The sequence below is a fragment of the Oncorhynchus masou genome, unplaced genomic scaffold, assembly GCF_036934945.1.
Source record: "Oncorhynchus masou masou isolate Uvic2021 unplaced genomic scaffold, UVic_Omas_1.1 unplaced_scaffold_3008, whole genome shotgun sequence".
Lineage (NCBI taxonomy): Eukaryota > Metazoa > Chordata > Actinopteri > Salmoniformes > Salmonidae > Oncorhynchus > Oncorhynchus masou.
This window is the reverse complement of record NW_027009427.1, coordinates 1-22,924: the sequence shown is the minus strand read 5'-3', so window position 1 is coordinate 22,924 and position 22,924 is coordinate 1. Positions and strand designations below refer to the sequence as shown.

The 22,924-nt window shown below is 46.1% G+C and overlaps 1 pseudogene; it reads left to right on the top strand.

Moving 5' to 3' along the window:
- LOC135534104 (tyrosine-protein kinase JAK1-like) overlaps positions 1-22,630 on the top strand; it is a 42,623-nt pseudogene extending 19,993 nt beyond the window's left edge.
- The last annotated feature ends 294 nt before the right edge of the window (positions 22,631-22,924 follow it).

Genomic DNA, 22,924 nt, shown 5'->3' with positions numbered 1-22,924 from the left:
TGCTAGACACACTCTACACACACTGCTAGACACACTCTACACACACTGCTAGACACACTCTACACACACTGCTAGACACACTCTACACACACTGCTAGACACACTCTACACACACTGCTAGACACACTCTACACACACTGCTAGACACACTCTACACACACTGCTAGACACACTCTACACACACTGCTGGACACACTCTACACACACTGCTGGACACACTCTACACACACTGCTAGACACACTCTACACACACTGCTAGACACACTCTACACACACTGCTAGACACACTCTACACACACTGCTAGACACACTCTACACACACTCTACACACACTGCTGGACACACTCTACACACACTGCTAGAACACTCTACACACACTGCTAGACACTCTACACACACTCTACACACACTGCTAGACACACACTGCTGGACACACTACACACACTGCTAGACACACTGCTAGACACACACACTACACAATCTGCTACATTACACTTTGCTACACACACAAACCGTACCTCAGTCACATCCATCCATCCATCGGCTGAAAGAGACTTTGTCAAATCTTTACTCTTCTAGGCATTTCAGCCCTTCAGTGTTTTCTTACTGGTGTTTGTCACCAGTGTGTATTTACGATGTGTGTATGAATGTGTATTGACTAACTCTCTGTCCTCTTCCTCCTGTATCTATCAGGGAGAGCACCTGGGGCTGGGTACCCGGACCAACATCTATGCTGGAGTACTGAAGGTGAAGAGCGAGGAGGATGCAGGATACTATCCCTCTCAGGAGCTCAAAGTAGTGCTGAAGGTGTTGGGGTCTGGACACAGAGACATCTCCCTGGTAAGACACACCTACACCATCTACATCATGGGATTACTTTAGGGACTCCCTCAAGAAGAGTGAAGAAGGCACAGTGATGCCGAAAAGTTGGTGTTTTTTACCCAATACGTGTGTGTGTGTGTGTGTGTGTGTGTGTTGTTAGGTTCTTCTTTTTCAGAGTAAATATATATATTTCAGAGTAAATATCCCACGGACACTAGAGAAGCTTTAACCAAGTGTAATTCTTCCCAAAGGTTCTTTACAGCTGGAATCAGACAGCAAAACATTTATCACATCAGTTATATACATCCTACTTAAAACACTCCTCCTTCTCTCCAATTCTTGTTTTATGGCTCCACAGGAAGCTAATAAAGAGGGTAACAGGATAACAAACCTTTATTACTCCCTTAAGAGAATCTGTCCTCACCTCCTGACCTCAATCCCTCCATCTAATCTACAGATGTCCATCTGTCTCCCTTGTTTCACACGTTGCTCTCCTCTCATCCCCCCAACACATTCCGAAGCCATCTGTCTTTCTTCAGAGACATAAAACTAATTATCTTTCATTTCCTATCTCAATGATCAAAGTTCATCCGTATGTGTGCATGTAATGTATGTATGTATGTATGTGTACAGTTAAAGTCGTACGTTTACATACACCTTAGCCAAATACATTTAAACTCAGTTTTTCACAATTCCTGACATTTAAACCTAGTAAACATTCCCTGTTTTAGGTCAGTTAGGATCACCACTTTGTCAGAATAATAGCAGAGAGAATTATTTAATTCAGCTTTTATTTCTCTCATCACAATCCCAGTGGGTTAGAAGTTTACATATGCTCAATTAGTATTTGGTAGCATTGTCTTTAAATTGTTTAACTTGGGTCAAATGTTTTGGGAAGCCTTCCACAAGCTTCCCACAATAAGTTAGGTGAATTTTGTCCCATTCCTCATGACAGAGCTGGTGTAACTGAGTCATGTCTGTAGGTCTCCTTGCTCACACACACTTTTTCAGCTCTGCCCACCAATAATATTCAATAAAATTCCAACCGGACAATTCCGTTGTCATTAGAAAGGAAAGGGAACGGAGCTCACGCTCACAGCCACGCGTGATAAACAACTTAGGCTTTAAGCTGAGCCACTTACCGTGAGTGGTCTTATTCTCTCCCCTTTCACAATAGAAGCCTGAAACAACTTTATAAAGACTGTTGACATCTAGTGGAAGCCTTAGGAAGTGCAATCTGACCCAATTTACACTGGATATTGGATAGGCAATCACTTAAACTACAAATCTCAGATTTCCCACTTCCTGGTTGGATTTTTATTAGGTTTTCGCCTGCCATATGAGTTCTGTTATACTCACAGACATGATTCAAACAGTTTTAGAAACTTCTGCGTGTTTTCTATCCAAATATACTAATAGTATGCATATCCTAGCTTCTGGGCCTGAGTTGCAGGCAGTTTACTCTGGGCACGCTTTTCATCCGGACGGGAAAATACTGCCCCCTAGCCCAAAGAGGTTTTAACAAGAAATTTGTGTAGTGGTTGAAAAACGAGTTTCAATGACTCCAACCTAAGTGTATGTAAACTCCCGACTCAATTGTGTATGTGTGTGCGGCTCTCTTTATTGAAATAGCTTCCAGTGTATTCTCTGTTAGTCAGCACCTCAGCACTAAATAATGTTCTCTGGGGGTGCACCAGCTCATGCTTTTTATTAGACTGTGTCACGTTCCATATTAGCTAACTCTGACTCTCTGTCTCCCCCTCTGTCGTTCCTTCTCCTGTCCCACATCTCTGTCTCTCCCTCTGCCTCCCTCTCTCTGTCCTTCCCCCCTCTCTCTCCCTCTCTCTCTCCTGTCCTCCATCTATCTCCCCGCTGTCTCTCCCTCCGTCTCCCCTGTCCTCCATCTGTCTCTCACTCTCTCTCCTGTCCTCCATCTATCTCCCCCGCTGTCTCCCCTGTCCTCCATCTGTATCTGTCTCTCCTGCTGTCTCTCCCTCCTGTCCCCCATCTCTCCTGTCCTCCATCTATCTCCCTCTCTCTTGCCCCCCCACCCCTGTCTCTCCGTCTCTCCTCTCTCCTGTCCTCCATCTTGGTCTCTCTCCTGTCCTCCATCTGTCTCTCTCACTCCCTCTGCCTATCTCTCTCACTCCCTCTGCCTATCTCTGTCTCTCTGTCTCTGTCTCTCTCTTCCTATCCCTCTCTCTTCCTATCCCTCTCTCTCCCCCTCTCTTCCTATCCCTCTCTCCTGTTCTCTCTTTCTCTCTTCTGTTCTCTCTCTCTCTCCTGTTCTCTCTCTCCTGTTCTCTCTCTCTCCTGTTCTCTCTCTCTCCTGTTCTCTCTCTCTCTCCCTCCTGTTATCCCTCTCTCTCCCCAGGCCTTTTTGAGACAGCTAGTATGATGCGGCAGGTCTCCCATAAGCACATCGCCCTGCTCTATGGAGTCTGTGTACGCCACCTTGAGAGTGAGTGTACACACACACACACACACACACACACACACAGTAACCTACATGACCCTATAAACCTCTCTTCCTGTGCAGTGTTCATACAGAACCTATACTACAGTATTGCAATAGTAGATCAGCAGATATTATTTATAATTAATGAACTCCACATGAGCTGTTGACTCAGTACTGAATAGTAAGTTGACATAGATTAAATCTCAAACCGATCACTTTGAGCAGTCAATCACTCGATAAAGGACTTAGTGTTCAGTTTGAGATTCATCTATACTGTGCTGTACCCTCTGAACACGATTTACCTGTCTAAACCAGTTAGTGGGAGATGTTTGGTATGAGTACAGTAATGTAGCTATTCTGTTTTCCCCAACAAAAGATAAACCAGTCTTACTGTTGTGGTAGCCAGGCAGAATATTGTATGTGTGTGTGTGTGTTGTTTGAGGCATCCATTCTCAGTGAAATGAATTCAGTTCCAGTCAATAGCATGTGACATAATGTATCAATCAATCAAATGTATTTCTAAAGCCCTTTTGCATCAGCAGATGTCAGAAAGTGCTGCACAGAATCCCAGCCTAAAATCCTAAACAGCAAGCAGGTGTAGAAGCACGATGGCCAGGAAAATGTCACTAGAAAGGCAGGAACCTAGGAATGTACAGGCTGACTGGGATGTCACTTTGTGTTATCTTGCCTAACTCTCTCCCTTTCCCTCCCTGATTTCCTATTTCCTTCATCTACCCCGTTGTGTGTGTGTGTGCGTGTGTGTGCGTGTGTGTGCGTGTGTGTGTGTGCGTGTGTGTGCGTGTGTGTGCGTGTGTGTGCGTGTGTGTGTGTGTGTGTGTGTGTGTCCAAATTAAATGTTATGCTTCATAAACAACAGGTGTAGATCAACAGTGAAATGCTTACTTATGGGCCCTTTCCAACAATGCAGAGTTAAAGATAAAAAATAAATACACAGTAAAATAACGAGTAATATAGGTAGGGGTAAAGTGACTTGGCGACAGGATAGAATATAGACAGTAGTAGCAACTTATGTGATGGGTGCGAAAGTGTGTGGTGTCAGTAGGCATGTGTGCATGCACATGATGTGTGTTTGGGGTGTCAGTGTATGGGTGTGTGGGTAGAGTCCAGTGTGTGTGTGTACATAGTCAGTGCAAGATAGAGAGTGCAAAAATGGGGGTCAATGCAGGTAGTCCTGGTAGCCATTTGATAAGCTATTTAGCAGTCTTGTTTAGTAGTCTTATGGCTTGGTGATAGAAGCGGTTTAGGGTCTTGTTGGTTCCAGACTGGTGAATGAGTACCGCTTGCCATGCGGTAGCAGAGAGAACAGTATGGCTTGAGTCTGACCATTTCTTGGGCCTTCCTCTGACACCGACTGGTATAGAGGTCCTTGATGGCAGGGAGCTTGGCCCCAGTGATGTACTTAGCTGTAATCACCACCTTGGTAGAACCTTGCGTTCGGTTGCCTTGCCGTTGCCGTACCAAGCGGTGATGCAAGCAGTCAAGATGCTCTCGATGGTGCAGTGGTAGAACTTTAGGCCGGCCTCCCGAGTGGCGCAGGGTCTAAGGCTGTGCCACTAAAGATTCTGGGTTCGAGTCCAGGCTCTATCGCAGCTGGCCGCGAATGGGAGACCCATGGGGCGGCGCACAATTGGCCCAGCTTCGTCCTGGTTAGGGGAGGGTTTGTCCGGCAGGGGTGCTCTTGTCCCATCGTGCACTAGCGACTCCTGTGGCGGGCCGGGCTCAGTACACGCTGACACGGTCGCCAGGTGTACGGTGTTTCCTCCGACACATTGCGGCTGACTTCCAGGTTAAGTGGGCATTGTGTGAAAAAGCAGTGCGGCCTGGTTGGGTTGTGTTTCAGGGACGCACGGCTCTCGACCTTCGCCTCTCCCGAGTCTGTACAGGAGTTGCAGCGATGAGACAAGACTGTAACTGCCAATTGGAAACCACGAAATTGGGGATAAAGAGGGGTAAAATTAAAATGAAGACCTTAAGGCTGCCTAATCATTGTCGGTGACCAGTCCTACCATAGCTGGGTCATCAGCAAACTTCATAAAGGTGTTGGAGGCATGCGCGGCCTTGAAGTTGTGCGTGAACAGGGAGTACGGGAAGGGACTAAGCACACACCCCTGAGGGGCACCTTTGTTGATGGTCAACGTGGCGGATGTGTTGTTTCCTACCCTCACTGCCTGGGGAGGCCCATCAGGAAGTCCAGGATCCAGTTGCAGAGGAGGTGTTCAGTCCCAGGGTCCTGAGAGCACTATGGTGTTGAATGCTGAGAGCATTTTTACATACTGTAGGTAGAGTGCATTTGGAAAGTATTCAAACCCCTTCACTTTTTCCACAATTTGCATCCTGGTTTTCTGTCTGGCCCTGCGACCTTGAGAATGTTTAAAGGTCTAACTCACATCGGGTATGGAGAGCAAGATCACACGTACTTCTCCCTTTCTGATATTCTGCATATTACCAGACGTAAAAGACAAGCCTGACCTTTCCCATCTCTGGGCCCCAAGTGACTTTTCCCTTGAGAAGAAAGGAAAATTCAACTGTATAGTCCAAAAAAATACATTCTAATGACAAGTATCTCACATAAGCATATTATGAAAGTAAATAAAACATCTTATTTATCAATGTTACCTAACTAATTCTGTATCTGCTAAGACAAAGCATTGTCCAAACATTTCAAACGACTTTTGTAATACAACTTTAGGTATTTTTTTACGTAAATAATCAATATAATTTAAGACTGGATGATCTGTGGAATGATCGGAGGAAAACAAAGTGGAGCGTGCTTTCAGGTCACACGCCTCTAACAAAGAGTACACTTCCCTCGAGCCTCATTACTTCTTCATTTCTCAAAGGAAAAACCTCAACCAATTTCTAAAGACTGTTGACATCCAGTGGAAGCGATAGGAACTGCAGGAAAGTTGTTAAGAAATGTGGAATCCCAATGAAATCTCATTGAATAGTGACCTAAAAAAAAGAAATCTGAACGGTTTGTCCTCGGGGTTTTGTCTGCCAAATAAGTTCTGTTATACTCACAGACATGATTCAATCAGTTTTTTTAGAAACTTCAGAGTGTTTTCTATCCACACCGTCTAATAATAATATGCATATCCTAGCTTCTGGGTCTTAGTAGCAGGCTTTACTTTGGACACGCTTTTCAACCGGACGTGAAAATACTGCCCCCTGTCCCAAAGAAGATAATTGGGGAGGACAGGCTCATGGTAATGGCGTGAGCGGAATAGGTGGAATGGTATCATTCGCTCGATTCCAGCCATTGTTATGAGCCATCCTTCCCTCAGCAGTTTCCACTGCTGTCCATGTCTAGGGTTGCACATTTCAGAGGTGGAAACTTTTCCATGGGAATTAACAGAAATATGCAAATTAATATTAATACCATTTAAATGTAGATGTTTTTTGCCTTGGATATATTTACCATCATATGGAGACAGAAACATAAACCTTTTACCTTATCAGAAGTAGACGTGATTAAATCCTTCTAATAGAAATAAACGATTTAGTGAACTTTAATTAAATGAGTTGACTCTTCACATGGGATGATTACACTGGAACAACAAAAGAAAGGGAATATTGAATGATCCATCACATCTCCCAAAAACGTACATCTGTAAAATGATAGTCTAGAAACTAAAGCTTTGGTGGTCTTCCTCTCAGGCTTCCATGTCTTCTCCCTGGACCTCCTCAATGTCCACCTCTTGAACATCAGACTCTAAGGCCTCATTTTCACTGTCACTTTCCAACCTTGTTGAGGCTGTGTTACGCATGCCTCTATGAAGAGGGAACGCGACACCCTGCTACAACTAAACTCTCCGTGAAGTGAAAAGGGTATGGACTGTAGGTGCGAGTAAGGATGACGACAGACAGAATGTGGTACCGTTTACAAGGACTTTATTCCTTTACACGGTAATATGGGGAAAAGGGGCTGGACGGAACCAAAGCAAAGAAAGTAAATCTCAAAGCCCCCCCCCTCTCCTATCTTACCTGCCTACCCACTACTTACCTAATTTAGCACCACCTGGTGCCCTAACCAAAATACAGGGGGTGGTCCGCCCAGGTCTTACCTAGTGTGCCTAGACAGCGAATATGCTACGGGTATATGTATGCCCGCGGGCCTCTTGCCTAAGCACTCCTAGGTGCCTTCCCCTTCCCCCTGGGAACAAATGAAACAGAATATTAAACAATTTCACAAACAAACTAAGAAACATAGGACATCAAATAAGCTCTATCTGAGCAACAAACTCTCAAAACATACCAACTCTCAGCCTAGCAAAATCTCTGCAATGACCTCCCTGCAATGACCTCCCAGCAAAATCTCTCTAGCAAATCTACCTCTAGCAAAATTCTCTCCTCCTGCACAGAACACTGGCTTTTATATAGCTTCTGGTATAGGTAATTGGAGACAGCTGCATCTTGACGAGGGGCGGGGTCAACTCTCCAATTAGCCCTGGAGTCGACCAATCAGCTACTTGATGGATTTCAGGAAGCCATTTCCTGAAATAAACACATGCAAACATACAAACTACAACACATAAACTGGGGAACGTAACAGGCTGGCACGTTGTCAGGCTCAAAAAGCCTCAAATTTGCCCGGATGGCCACCAATTTTTCAACCTTTGTATTGGTCAGCCTGTTGCGTACTTTGGTGTGTGTTCCCAAACAAGGATCAGTTGCGCTCTGAGGCGGCTGATGTTGGTGGGATTTGGAGAATGATGGAGGCAACAGGGGAAAGAGCCTCAGATCCACAAAGTCCCTTCCGCCAGGTGGCTGATAAGATATGTTGGCACGACTGCCGTATTTCATCTCCATCCCAAGGCCCTTGCTTGGAAGTGTACTTCGCCAGACTGCCAAGAACCTTGCCCTCATCCAGGCCAAGGTGGCGAGACACGGTAGTTATGACACCAAAAGCCTTTTTGATCTCTGCACCAGACAGGATGCTCTTGCCAGCATACCTGGGGTCCAACATGTACACTGCGGTGTGTATGGGCTTCAGGCAGAAGTCTTCAAGCTTTTTGATGTATTTCAGAACTGCAGTTTCCTCTGCTTGGAGCAACAGTGAAGTGGGCAGGGCAGTACGGTTTCTTCTCTTACATCTGCAAGCAGAGTCTGAACATCATACAGGATGGCATTGTCTCCCTCAAGCCATGCATTGACTACTGTTATAGGTTTCAGGAGTTTCAGGCTGCTTACCACTCTCTCCCAAAATACATCATCCACGAGGATCCTCTTGATGGGGCTGTCCATATCGGCAGACTGTGATATGGCCATTTCTTGGAGAGACTCCTTCCCCTCCAGGAGACTGTTAAACATGATGACAACACCACCCCAACAGGTGTTGCTGGGCAGCTTCAATGTGGTGCTCTTATTCTTCTCACTTTGCTTGGTAAGGTAGATTGCTGCTATAACTTGATGACCCTTCACATACCTAACCACTTCCTTGAATCTTGTAGAGTGTATCCATTGTTTTCAGTGCCATAATGTCCTAGAGAAGCAGATTCAATGGGTGTGATGTGAGGGTAGGACTCCTCCACTTTAGACCAAGCAGCCTTCATGTTCGCAGCATTGTCTGTCACCAGTGCAAATACCTTCTGTGGTCCAATGTCATTGATGACTGCCTTCAGCTCATCTGCAATGTAGAGACCGGTGTGTCTGTTGTCCCTTGTGTCTGTGTATTGTTAAGCACATTTCTACTCCTGAATACTGGTTGAAGGGTGGAGATGATGTAGTTAATTATTCCTTGCCCAAGAACATTCATCCACCCATCAGAAATGATTGCAATACAGTCTGCTTTCTCTATGATTTGCTTGACCTTCACTTGAACTCTGTTGAACTCTGCATCCAGGAAATGAGTAGATAAAGCATGTCTGGATGAGGAGTGTATGCTGGGTGAAGAACATTCAGAAATCTCTTCCAATACACATTGCTTGTGAGCATCAGAAGTGAACCAGTTGCATACACAGCTTGAGCAAGACATTCATCAGCATTTCTCTGACTACGTTCCTCCATTGAGTAAAAAAAAACTATCTGATTCCAGGAGGATCATGAGCTGTTGTTATCAATAAGGTGTCTGATTCCAGGAGGACCATGAGCTGTTGTTATGGATAAGGTGTCTGATTCCAGGAGGACCATGAGCTGTTGTTATCGATAAGGTGTCTGATTCCAGGAGGACCATGAGCTGTTGTTATCGATAAGGTGTCTGATTCCAGGAGGACATGAGCTGTTGCTATCGATAAGGTGTCTGATTCCAGGAGGACCATGAGCTGTTGTTATGGATAAGGTGTCTGATTCCAGGAGGACCATGAGTTGTTGTTATGGATAAGGTGTCTGATTCCAGGAGGACCATGATCTATTATTATCGATAAGGTGTCTGATTCCAGGAGGACATGAGCTGTTGTTATGGATAAGGTGTCTGATTCCAGGAGGACATGAGCTGTTGTTATTGATAAGGTGTCTGATTCCAGGAGGACATGAGCTGTTGTTATCGATAAGGTGTCTGATTCCAGGAGGACATGAGCTGTTGTTATGGATAAGGTGTCTGATTCCAGGAGGACATGAGCTGTTGTTATGGATAAGGTGTCTGATTCCAGGAGGACCATGAGCTGTTGTTATCGATAAGGTGTCTGATTCCAGGAGGACATGAGCTGTTGTTATGGATAAGGTGTCTGATTCCAGGAGGACATGAGCTGTTGTTATCGATAAGGTGTCTGATTCCAGGAGGACCATGAGCTGTTGTTATGGATAAGGTGTCTGATTCCAGGAGGACATGAGCTGTTGCTGTCGATAAGGTGTCTGATTCCAGGAGGACCATGAGCTGTTGTTATCGATAAGGTGTCTGATTCCAGGAGGACCATGAGCTGTTGTTATCGATAAGGTGTCTGATTCCAGGAGGACCATGAGCTGTTGTTATGGATAAGGTGTCTGATTCCAGGAGGACCATGAGCTGTTGTTATCGATAAGGTGTCTGATTCCAGGAGGACATGAGCTATTGTTATCGATAAGGTGTCTGATTCCAGGAGGACCATGAGCTGTTGTTATGGATAAGGTGTCTGATTCCAGGAGGACCATGATCTATTGTTATCGATAAGGTGTCTGATTCCAGGAGGACATGAGCTGTTGTTATGGATAAGGTGTCTGATTCCAGGAGGACATGAGCTGTTGTTATCGATAAGGTGTCTGATTCCAGGAGGACCATGAGCTGTTGTTATGGATAAGGTGTCTGATTCCAGGAGGACATGAGCTGTTGCTATCGATAAGGTGTCTGATTCCAGGAGGACCATGAGCTGTTGTTATGGATAAGGTGTCTGATTCCAGGAGGACCATGAGCTGTTGTTATCGATAAGGTGTCTGATTCCAGGAGGACATGAGCTGTTGTTATGGATAAGGTGTCTGATTCCAGGAGGACCATGAGCTATTGTTATCGATAGGGTGTCTGATTCCAGGAGGACCATGAGCTATTGTTATCGATAAGGTGTCTGATTCCAGGAGGACATGAGCTGTTGTTATGGATAAGGTGTCTGATTCCAGGAGGACCATGAGCTATTGTTATCGATAAGGTGTCTGATTCCAGGAGGACCATGAGCTGTTGTTATCGATAAGGTGTCTGATTCCAGGAGGACCATGAGCTGTTGTTATCGATAAGGTGTCTGATTCCAGGAGGACATGAGCTGTTGTTATCGATAAGGTGTCTGATTCCAGGAGGACCATGAGCTGTTGTTATCGATAAGGTGTCTGATTCCAGGAGGACCATGAGCTGTTGTTATCGATAAGGTGTCTGATTCCAGGAGGACCATGAGCTGTTGTTATGGATAAGGTGTCTGATTCCAGGAGGACCATGAGCTGTTGTTATCGATAAGGTGTCTGATTCCAGGAGGACCATGAGCTCTTGTTATCGATAAGGTGTCTGATTCATTATTTTCACCTCAAATAGAAGTAGAGGGACTTTTGTCAGAGGTTGCTTGTTGTGAGCGCTGAGGGATCATTATGCACGTCCAGATGATTCTCGCATTCTTCACATATGATTTGGCACATTTTCAAATGTACACAGATTGTCCTTCTACATTATCTGCAGTGAAATGTCTCCACACATCAGATAATGCCCGTGGAATTTTCCTGTAAATATCAGAATTTTTTTTGTAAAAAAACCCAAATACAATTCCATGTACAGATAAATAGTTAAGCAATTTGATTTAACTCATTTGTAAGATACATTTTTTTAAATGAAACATGTATGGAAACAGGTGAATTAACAGTCTCAAACAAGCTAAAACCCACATTGTAGCAAAAACTAACTAGCAGAAATTGTTAACAAGTTAGAAATGATTTAAACAGACTTTGCTGTAGGCTCTATTTACTAGTTAACAAAAAAATCATGTATGTCATATAAAATATATTCACCCCACCCAGTATTATAATCAAAACTTACCAGAAAGCATGTAGTCCTTGGCTCAGACAGTGTAGTAGTGTGGGCTCAATAGCATCTCATTAGTGAGCAAGATCTTGAGAATCAGCTGTACATGTGATGGAAGAGTGCACTGCAAGAATGCACAGCGCATGCAGAGGGTTGTAGTTCCATTGCATTGGGGATAGTTTAACCAAAATATGCTACAAGACCTAGAATTGCCTTATGAGTATCCCACAAAAAGGTTCACGGTTATTAGCTAACTTTTTTGATGTATTTATGCTAAATTCCCCAAATTCCTGGGTTTGAAGGTTTTTTGACCCTTTGCAACCCTGTCCATGTCTCTCTCTCCCCAGATATCATGGTGGAGGAGTTTGTCCAGTTCGGTCCGTTGGATGTGTTCATGCGGAGACAACACAGTCCTCTCAGTACACCATGGAAGTTCCAGGTGGCCAAACAACTGGCCAGCGCTCTCAGCTACCTGGTGAGAAAAACACACTGAAATGTCTTCAACCTCTTTGTTACGGAAAGCCTAAATAAGTTCAGGAGTAAAAATGTGCTTAACAAGTCACATAATAATTGCATGGACTCTCTTTAACATGAGTTTTTATGACTACATCTCTGTACCCCACACATACACTCATCTGTAAGGTCCCTCAGTTCGAGTTGTGGATTTCAAACAGACTCAACCATAAAGACCAGGGAGGTTTCCCAATGCCTCCCAAATAAGGGCACCTATTGGTAGACTTTGGGAAAAAAGCAGACATTGAATGTCCCTTTGCACATGGTGAACTTATTCATTTACAGTTCGGATGGTGTATCAAAACACCTAGTCACCAGAAAGATACAGGCATCATTCCTAACTCAGTTGCCAGAGAGGAAGAAAAACACTCAGTGATTTCACCATGAAGCCAACAGTGGCTTTAAAAAAGTTAGAGTTGAATGGCTGTGATAGGAGGAAACTGAGGATGGAGCCACATCATTGTAGTTACTTCACAACACTAACCTGCATGACAAAGTGAAAAGAAGGAAGCCTGAACAGAATAAAAATATTCCAAAACATGCATTCTGTTTGCAATAAGGCACTAAAGTAAAACTGTAAGATATTGTGAAAGAAATGTCCTGAATACAAAGCGTTATGTTTGGGGTAAATCCAACACAACACATCACTGAGTACCACTCTTCATATTTTCAAGCATGATGGTGGATGCATTAGATTATGGATATGCTTGTCATTGGCATTGTACAATCCAGGTGTGCAAAGCTCTTAGAGACTCTCTCTCTCTGTCTGTGTAGGAGGATAAGAAGCTAGTGCATGGCTTTGTGTGTACCAAGAACATCCTGCTGGCCAGAGACGGAGTGGACAGTGAGGAGGACCCTTCATCAAGCTCAGCGACCCCGGCATACCCATCACTGTGTTGACCAGAGAGGGTAAGACTTCACTGAATCATGCACATTGAGTGCAAGACGACCATCATGTTCCATTTCGATTTGTGTTGTTATCCAGAGCAACGTATCTTATAGGACAAGGGCCCAATTTGAGATTGTAGAATTTATTGTACAGTATGTTGAGTTCTGAAAGGTTTGTGGCCCAGGATAATGTTTTTGGGAACAAGACTATACAAATGCACAGCTCACATTCCATTTTCCCCCCAATGGCATATTTATGTTTGGTAAACATTTACTGTGTCTGTGGCTGAGTGAAGACAGTTAAACAGACCAAACAGTGTTAATGTCCACTGGGACCACTGGATCTGACAGATGGGAACACTCTCCCTCCCTCTCTCTATGTTACTGGCATGGCAGGGCTGTGGATTCCTGTCAGCTGGAAGTGACGTGAGGGCTTGTGGGAAGAACTTGGAGACAGTCAGAGAGAGAGGGGGTTGGAGATGGACACAGTCAGAGAGAAGGGGGGTTGGAGATGGACACAGTCAGAGATAGGGGGGTTGGAAACGGACACAGTCAGAGAGAGGGGGGTTGGAGATGGACACAGTCAGAGAGAGGGGGGTTGGAGATGGACACAGTCAGAGAGAGGGGGGTTGGAGATGGACACAGTCAGAGAGAGTGGGGGTTGGAGATGGACACAGTCAGAGAGAGGGGGGTTGGAGATGGACACAGTCAGAGAGAGGGGGTTGGAGATGGACACAGTCAGAGAGAGGGGGGTTGGAGATGGACACAGTCAGAGAGAGGGGGGTTGGAGATGGACACAGTCAGAGAGAGGGGGGTTGGAGATGGACACAGTCAGAGAGAGGGGGGTTGGAGATGGACACAGTCAGAGAGAGGGGGTTGGAGATGGACACAGTCAGAGAGAGGGGGGGTTGGAGATGGACACAGTCAGAGAGAGGGGGTTGGAAATGGACACAGTCAGAGAGAGGGGGGTTGGAGATGGACACAGTCAGAGAGAGGGGGGTTGGAAATGGACACAGTCAGAGAGAGGGGGGGTTGGAGATGGACACAGTCAGAGAGAGGGGGGGTTGGAGATGGACACAGTCAGAGAGAGGGGGGGTTGGAGATGGAGACAGTCAGAGAGCCTCATGGAGAGGCTCTGCCTCATAATGCAGTAAAGGTGTCAGTGTGGAAAGACAGGACTACCGACATATTAAAAATGACAAATTCCTTCCCCAAACAGATGAGGGTTTATTATCGTGTGTTCACTATAATGGTGTTTTGCTTTCTGCACCACATGTGACTGTTTGTTTGTGTTATGACTAAATGTTTGTACTGTGTTTACATACGTGTGTGTATGTGTGTCAACCTGCAGAGTGTGTGGACCGGATCCCCTGGATTGCTCCAGAGTGTGTGAAGGACTCTGCCAACCTGAGTGTAGCAGCTGATAAATGGGGATTCGGCACAACACTGTGGGAGATCTGCTATGACGGAGAAGTGCCCCTTAAAGACAAGAAACTCACAGAGGTACATACTGTATACACACACACACACCTTAATCCACTTTATCCTACACCCTCACACATCTCTATGCCATGTATTGCCAGTTTGGACACAAAGTATCAGATACCCTTAAGCTACTCTCTCTCTCTTTCCCCACTCCCTCCCTCTCGCCCCCACTGTCCCTACCCCTCCCTCTCTCCCTCACCTCCCGCTCTCTCTCCCTGAGCAGAAAGAAAGGTTCTATGCAGCAGAGTGTCAGCTAGCTACTCCAGACTGCAAAGAGCTGGCTGAACTGATGACCCATTGTATGACCTTCGACCCCCGTAAACGCCCGTTCTTCAGGGCCATCGTCAGAGACATAGACACCCTTGAGGAACAGAGTACGTGTGTGTGTGTGTGTGTGTGTCAGTGAGCAGTAGCAGTACATGGGTAAAATCACTGGGGAAGTGAAAAAAACATGCTGACTCACCCTACTTGTAGAGAAACACCAATGACAACCTCCTTTCATGTTGCCGAAACATTTATCTTTTGTTGTCCTATGATACCTGGCTAAAATGCTTGCTAGCTATCCTAACTTCCTTTCATTACCTGGCAACGATTCGCTAGGCCAGCTAGTTAACGTTAGTCTAAATAACTAGCTAGCTACATTGAACTTCCGTACTCTCAGGCCAGGGGCACAATTATGGTTGGATCATTGGCCAGAATGAAGTAAAACCAAATCCCTATCTCCATCCATGGCTAATTGAAGAAAGGGACAATTGTCATTAGCTAGCTAGCCACCGGAGTACCACAACACAAGGAGATGCAACAATTATATATTATTTTGGAAATTACGTTCTGCTTTTGGTGTGAAGCCGAATCCAAACTGGCTTCCCTTGACACTTGTTTTTGGTGCGCCAGGACCATTCACAGTTAACCTCACTCAGTTTAGCTCAACGCTGATTGGCTAATATTATTTGAAAAATGTAATCAAGGGAGGCCAAATGCTCGCTGGCTTCTCTTGCATTCAATGCTACGGGTTGCAACGATGTCATTCTCTTTTTGCCCAGACAGCATCAGTTAGATGGCCTACATATACTGAGAGAGGGCCGCTGTTAGATGGCCTACATATACTGAGAGAGGGCCGCTGTTAGATGGCCTACATATACTGAGAGAGGGCCGCTGTTGTGTTCCCTCGGATGCTTTCTCCAGTGAGATACATTCAGCCTCTTTCGAATTGAAGGAAAATGATGAAACACAGAGAGACAGCAGTTGTTTCTCAGCGCTAGCTAGAGAGAGAGATTGTAAGAGTGTGTGTATGAGTGTTGTGGAGTTCACTGGGTTCACGCTCCACAGCTCCCCCTTAACTGGGCCCCATGGATATAAATCTGCCCTCAATACTCCCACACGGTGGCTAGAATGAGGTACTGCCGTCATGTCGCAGTTAGACATCCATCATACTGGTGGTGTTGCTTTGCTGAATAAACCCACTGGGTATGTTGTCAGTGTGTAACAGTGTGTATGTTGTCAGTGTGCAACAATGTGTGTGTATGTTGTCAGTGTGTAACTGAGTGTGTGTATGTTGTCAGCGTGTGGGTTGTCAGTGTGTATGTTGTCAGTGTGCAACAATGTGTGTGTATGTTGTCAGTGTGTGGGTTGTCAGTGTGTAACAGTGTGTATGTTGTCAGTGTGCAACAATGTGTGTGTATTTTGTCAGCGTGTGGGTTGTCAGTGTGTAACAGTGTGTATGTTGTCAGTGTGTAACTGAGTGTGTGTATGTTATCAGCGTGTGGGTTGTCAGTGTGTAACAGTGTGTATCCCTCCATCAGACCCCTCTATCAAGCCTGTCCCCACTCTGGAGGTCGACCCCACTGTGTTCGAGAAGAGGTTCCTCAAGAAGATTCGAGATTTAGGAGAGGTAACACACGTGTGTGTTTGACCATGCCAGAGACCATGTGCATATGCAAGTCATGTTAATGTTTGTCAGTATTATGTGATATGAATGTTCTGTGTGTGTGTGTGTGTGTGTATAGGGTCACTTTGGCAAGGTGGAGCTGTGTCGGTATGACCCCAGAGGGGACCGGACAGGGGAGCTGGTAGCAGTGAAGAGTTTAAAGCCAGAGAACAGAGAGGAACAGAGCAGCAACCTCTGGTGTGAGATAGGAATCCTTAAAGAACTTTACCACCACAACATTGTCAAGTACAAAGGCATCTGTCAGGAGGAGGGTGAGCAGAGTATACGCAAGCATGCACACACATGTATACACCCACACACACACACACAACACCCACACACACACCTACCTACCTACTGAACACACACCTTCTGCTTTGCCTCACTCCATCCTCTCTATCTGTCTGTGTGCAGGAGGCAGAGCCATCAAGTTGATCATGGAGTACCTGCCTGCTGGTAGTCTGAAGGAGTACCTCCCTCGCAACAAAAGCCAGACCAGCCTGAAGACTCTGCTCAGTTATGCTGTCCAGATCTGTCAGGTACTTTACCACTCACACCGCTACCTAACATACCCCTAGCACTAGCACCGCTACCTAACACTAGCACCGCTACCTAACATACCCCTAGCACTAGCACCGCTACCTAACATACCCCTAGCACTAGCACCGCTACCTAACATACCCCTAACACTAGCACCGCTACCTAACATACCCTAGCACTAGCACCGCTGCCTAACATACCCCTAACACTAGCACCGCTACCTAACATACCCCTAGCACTAGCTCCGCTGCCTAACATTAGCACCGCTACCTAACATAAAATAGCAGTAGCTCCGCTGCCTAACACTAGCACCGCTACCTAACATACCCCTAACACTAGCTCCGCTGCCTAACACTAGCACCGCTACCTAACATACCCCTAGCACTAGCTCCGCTGCCTAACACTAGCACCGCTACCTAACATACCCCTAGCACTAGCTCCGCTGCCTAACACTAGCACCGCTACCTAACATACCCCTAACACTAGCACCGCTACCTAACACACCCCTAACACTAGCACCGCTACCTAACATACCCCTAGCACTAGCTCCGCTGCCTAACATACCCCCTAGCACTAGCTCCGCTGCCTAACACTCGCACCGCTACCTAACATACCCCTAACGCTAGCTCCGCTGCCTAGCACTAGCACCGCTACCTAACATACCCCTAGCACTAGCTCCGCTGCCTAACATACCCCTAGCACTAGCTCCGCTGCCTAACACTCGCACCGCTACCTAACATACCCCTAACACTAGCACCGCTACCTAACATACCCCTAGCACTAGCTCCGCTGCCTAACACTCGCACCGCTACCTAACATACCCCTAGCACTAGCTCCGCTGCCTAACACTAGCACCGCTACCTAACATACCCCTAGCACTAGCTCCGCTGCCTAACACTAGCACCGCTACCTAACATACCCCTAGCACTAGCTCCGCTGCCTAACACTAGCACCGCTACCTAACATACCCCTAGCACTAGCTCCGCTGCCTAACACTAGCACCGCTACCTAACATACCCCTAGCACTAGCACCGCTAACTAACATACCCCTAGCACTAGCTCCGCTGCCTAGCACTAGCACCGCTACCTAACATACCCTAGCACTAGCTCCGCTGCCTAACACTAGCACCGCTACCTAACATACCCCTAGCACTAGCTCCGCTGCCTAACACTAGCACCGCTACCTAACATACCCCTAGCACTCGCACCGCTAACTAACATACCCTAGCACTAGCTCCGCTGCCTAACACTAGCACCGCTACCTAACATACCCATAGCACTAGCTCCGCTGCCTAACACTAGCACCGCTACCTAACATACCCCTAGCACTAGCACCGCTGCCTAACACTAGCACCGCTAACTAACATAGCACTGGCTCCGCTGCCTAACATACCCCTAACACTAGCACCGCTACCTAACACACCCCTAACACTAGCACCGCTACCTAACACACCCCTAACACTAGCACCGCTGCCTAACATACCCCTAACACGAGCACCGCTGCCTAACATACCCCTAACACGAGCACCGCTACCTAACATACCCCTAACACGAGCACCGCTACCTAACATACCCCTAACACGAGCACCGCTACCTAACATACCCCTAACATGAGCACCGCTGCCTAACATACCCCTAACACTAGCACCGCTGCCTAACATACCCCTAACACTAGCACCGCTGCCTAACATACCCCTAACACTAGCACCGCTACCTAACATACCCCTAACGCTAGCACCGCTACCTAACATACCCCTAACGCTAGCACCGCTGCCTAACATACCCCTAACACTAGCACCGCTGCCTAACATACCCCTAACACGAGCACCGCTGCCTAACATACCCTAACACGAGCACCGCTGCCTAACATACCCCTAACACGAGCACCGCTGCCTAACATACCCCTAACACGAGCACCGCTGCCTAACATACCCCTAACACGAGCACCGCTGCCTAACATACCCTAACACGAGCACCGCTGCCTAACATACCCCTAACACGAGCACCGCTGCCTAACATACCCCTAACACGAGCACCGCTGCCTAACATACCCTAACACGAGCACCGCTGCCTAACATACCCCTAACACGAGCACCGCTGCCTAACATACCCCTAACACTAGCACCGCTACCTAACATACCCCTAACACTAGCACCGCTACCTAACATACCCCTAACACTAGCACCGCTGCCTAACATACCCCTAACACTAGCACCGCTGCCTAACATACCCCTAACACTAGCACCGCTGCCTAACATACCCCTAACACGAGCACCGCTGCCTAACATACCCCTAACACGAGCACCGCTGCCTAACACACCCTAACACGAGCACCGCTGCCTAACACACCCCTAACACGAGCACCGCTGCCTAACACACCCCTAACACGAGCACCGCTGCCTAACACACCCCTAACACGAGCACCGCTGCCTAACACACCCCTAACACTAGCACCGCTGCCTAACACACCCTAACACGAGCACCGCTGCCTAACACACCCCTAACACGAGCACCGCTGCCTAACACACCCCTAACACTAGCACCGCTGCCTAACACACCCCTAACACTAGCACCGCTACCTAACATACCCCTAACACTAGCACCGCTGCCTAACCATACCCCTAACACTAGCACCGCTGCCTAACCATACCCCTAACACTAGCACCGCTGCCTAACCATACCCCTAACACTAGCACCGCTACCTAACATACCCCTAACGAGCACCGCTGCCTAACATACCCCTAACACTAGCACCGCTGCCTAACATACCCCTAACACTAGCACCGCTACCTAACATACCCCTAACGAGCACCGCTGCCTAACATACCCCTAACACTAGCACCGCTGCCTAACATACCCCTAACACTAGCACCGCTGCCTAACATACCCCTAACACTAGCACCGCTACCTAACATACCCCTAACGAGCACCGCTGCCTAACATACCCCTAACACGAGCACCGCTACCTAACATACCCCTAACACGAGCACCGCTACCTAACATACCCCTAACACTAGCACCGCTGCCTAACATACCCCTAACACTAGCACCGCTACCTAACACACCCCTAACACTAGCACCGCTACCTAACACACCCCTAACTCTGACCATTAACCCTGGTTGAACAGATCCCTAGACCTGAGTGTTATAGATATGTTGTGGGAACGTAATGGAAAAATGTTGGGACCATTATGGCGGTGTTATGGGAATATTATTGGGATATATATATATTTTTTGGATAGGATAAATTCCAACCATCTCTGTGTCTCCCCTCTGTCCAGGGAATGGACTATCTGGGATCTCGGAATTACATCCACCGGGATCTGGCGGCCCGGAACGTTCTGGTGGAGAACGAGAGCACGGTGAAGATCGGAGATTTTGGACTGACCAAGAGCATCAAGGACAACGAGGGATATTACACGGTCAAAGATGACCTGGACAGCCCTGTGTTCTGGTGAGGGAGGGAGGGAGGGAGGTAAAATAAGACAGTGTTGTTCAGAGAGGGGAAGAGATATGAGAGGGAAAGGAAAAAAGCTGCTCTTTGAAAATGATAATTTGAATTTGTATTGACATGCGTGTCCTCTCTCCTCTCCGCCTGTGCCAGGTATGCCCCAGAGTGTCTGGTCCACTGCAAGTTCTACCTGGCCTCTGATGTCTGGTCCTTCGGTGTCACAATGTATGAACTACTCACCTACTGTGACTCTGCCATCAGTCCCATGACGGTCAGTACACACACAGGCCTGACAGCACAGCACAGCACGGCCTCCTGATTGAGGCAAATGGCGCCAGTCAATGCCCAGGGTGACTCGGCCCACTCCCGCCAGCCCGTGCCACACACACGTGCAACTCCCTGATTGCTCAGACGAACTGTCAGAATATGTCCTCCCTCATCCACATCAAGTAGCCATGATTAGTACATATCCATTGGGTCTTATTAACACACTTTACCATTTTGTTCAATTTACAGTAAAGTAACAAGTAGTCTCTCATCTGATCTGACTTAATATCAATTAGCTATTACTGTCTTATACAATGCCTTCAGAAAGTATTCACACCCCTTGTCTTTTTCTATATTTTGTTGCATTACAACCTGAATTTGACACACAATACCACATAATGTCAAGTTGGAATTATATTTTTTTAGAAATGTTTACAAATTAATAGTCCGTAAGTATTCAACCCCTTTGTTATGGCAAGCCTAAAGTTCAGGAGTAAAAATGTGCTTAACAAGTAACATAAGTTGCATGGACTCACTCTGTGTGCAATAATAGTGTTTAACATCATTTTGGAATGAGTACCTCATCTCTGTACCCCACACATACAATTATTTGTAAGGTCCCTTAGTCGAGCAGTGAATTTCAAACACAGATTCCATCACAAAGACCAAGGAGGTTTTCCAATGGCTCGCAAAGAAGGATATTGAATATCCCTTTGACCATGATGAAGTTGTTAATTACACTTTGGATGGTGTATTAATAGACCCAGTCACTACAAAGATACAGGTGTCCTCAGTTGCCGGAGAGGAAGGAAACCACTCAGTCATTTCACCATGAGGCCAATGGTGACTTTTAAACTGAGGATGGATCAACAGCATTGTAGTTACTCCACAATACTAACCTAAATGACAGAGTGAAAAGAAGGAAGCCTGTACAGAATAAATATATTCCAAAGCATGCATCCTGTTTGCAACAAGGCTGGGATCGGAGGGAAGTAAAACTAAAAAATGTGGCAAAGAAATAAAAAATATGTCCTGAATTCAAAGTGTTATGTTTGGGACAAATCCAACAACACATCACTGAGTACCACTCTTTATATTTGACTGGTGACTGCATTAGGTTATGGATAGGCTGTCTAGCAATAATCAGCAACAAACTTGACAGAGCTTGAAGAATTTAAAAATAATAATGTGCAAATATTTTACAATCCAGATGTGCAAACCTCTTATACATACCCAGAAAAACTCACAGCACAAGGTGATTCTAACATGTATTGACTCAGGGGTTGAATACTTATCTAAAGAAGATATATTACGGTTTTATTTTTCATAAATGTTTTACAAATGTTAGACATTTTCTTCCACTTTGACATGAGTTTTTTGTATAGATCATTGTCAAAACAACGACAATTAAATCCATTGTAATCACACCTTGTAACACAACAAAAGTGTGTGAAGTGTGAACACTTTCTGAAGGCATTGTATGTTTTTTTTCCAGAGACTGTTGTGAAATAGATTATAGAATGTTAAATGTAGTGTAGAGGTAAGGTTCGATGACTAATGTCTTCTGAATGTTGGTGACAACAATACAACTAAGTCACTCCAGTCCTCACTGGCTAGATTTCAGGGGTCATTTAATTTCGTCTCCATGGTGACTTATCTCTGCTCTCCCCTCCCCCCGAACTGTCCCCACAGGTGTTCTTGAAGATGATTGGTCCCACTCAGGGTCAGATGACTGTGACGCGATTGGTCAAGGCGCTGGAAGAGGGAAAGAGGCTGCCCCGCCCTGAGAGCTGTCCTGGAACGGTAGGATCTACATACCTACCTGCCTACCTACATGCCTGCCTGTTCAGAGTCACCCCATCACGCATAACATGCTCTCTCTCTTTAAACTCTTTCTCCACCATAAAGAGGAATCCTCAATAGGTCACTCAAATCACCATCCTATGAGATCATTTATGGAGCTAGAAAAGTGCCTTTTGATATTTTTTTATTCGTCTACAGGGTTTTTTACATTGACTAGAATAATTTAATAATCCTAGAAATGTCATGTCAAGAACTCATTTGCATCAGCCTGTGGGCCTTGTTCGTCTGGCAGGTGTATGAAATATTTTCTTTAACTAACGTCAGTTATGATAACAGTTAATA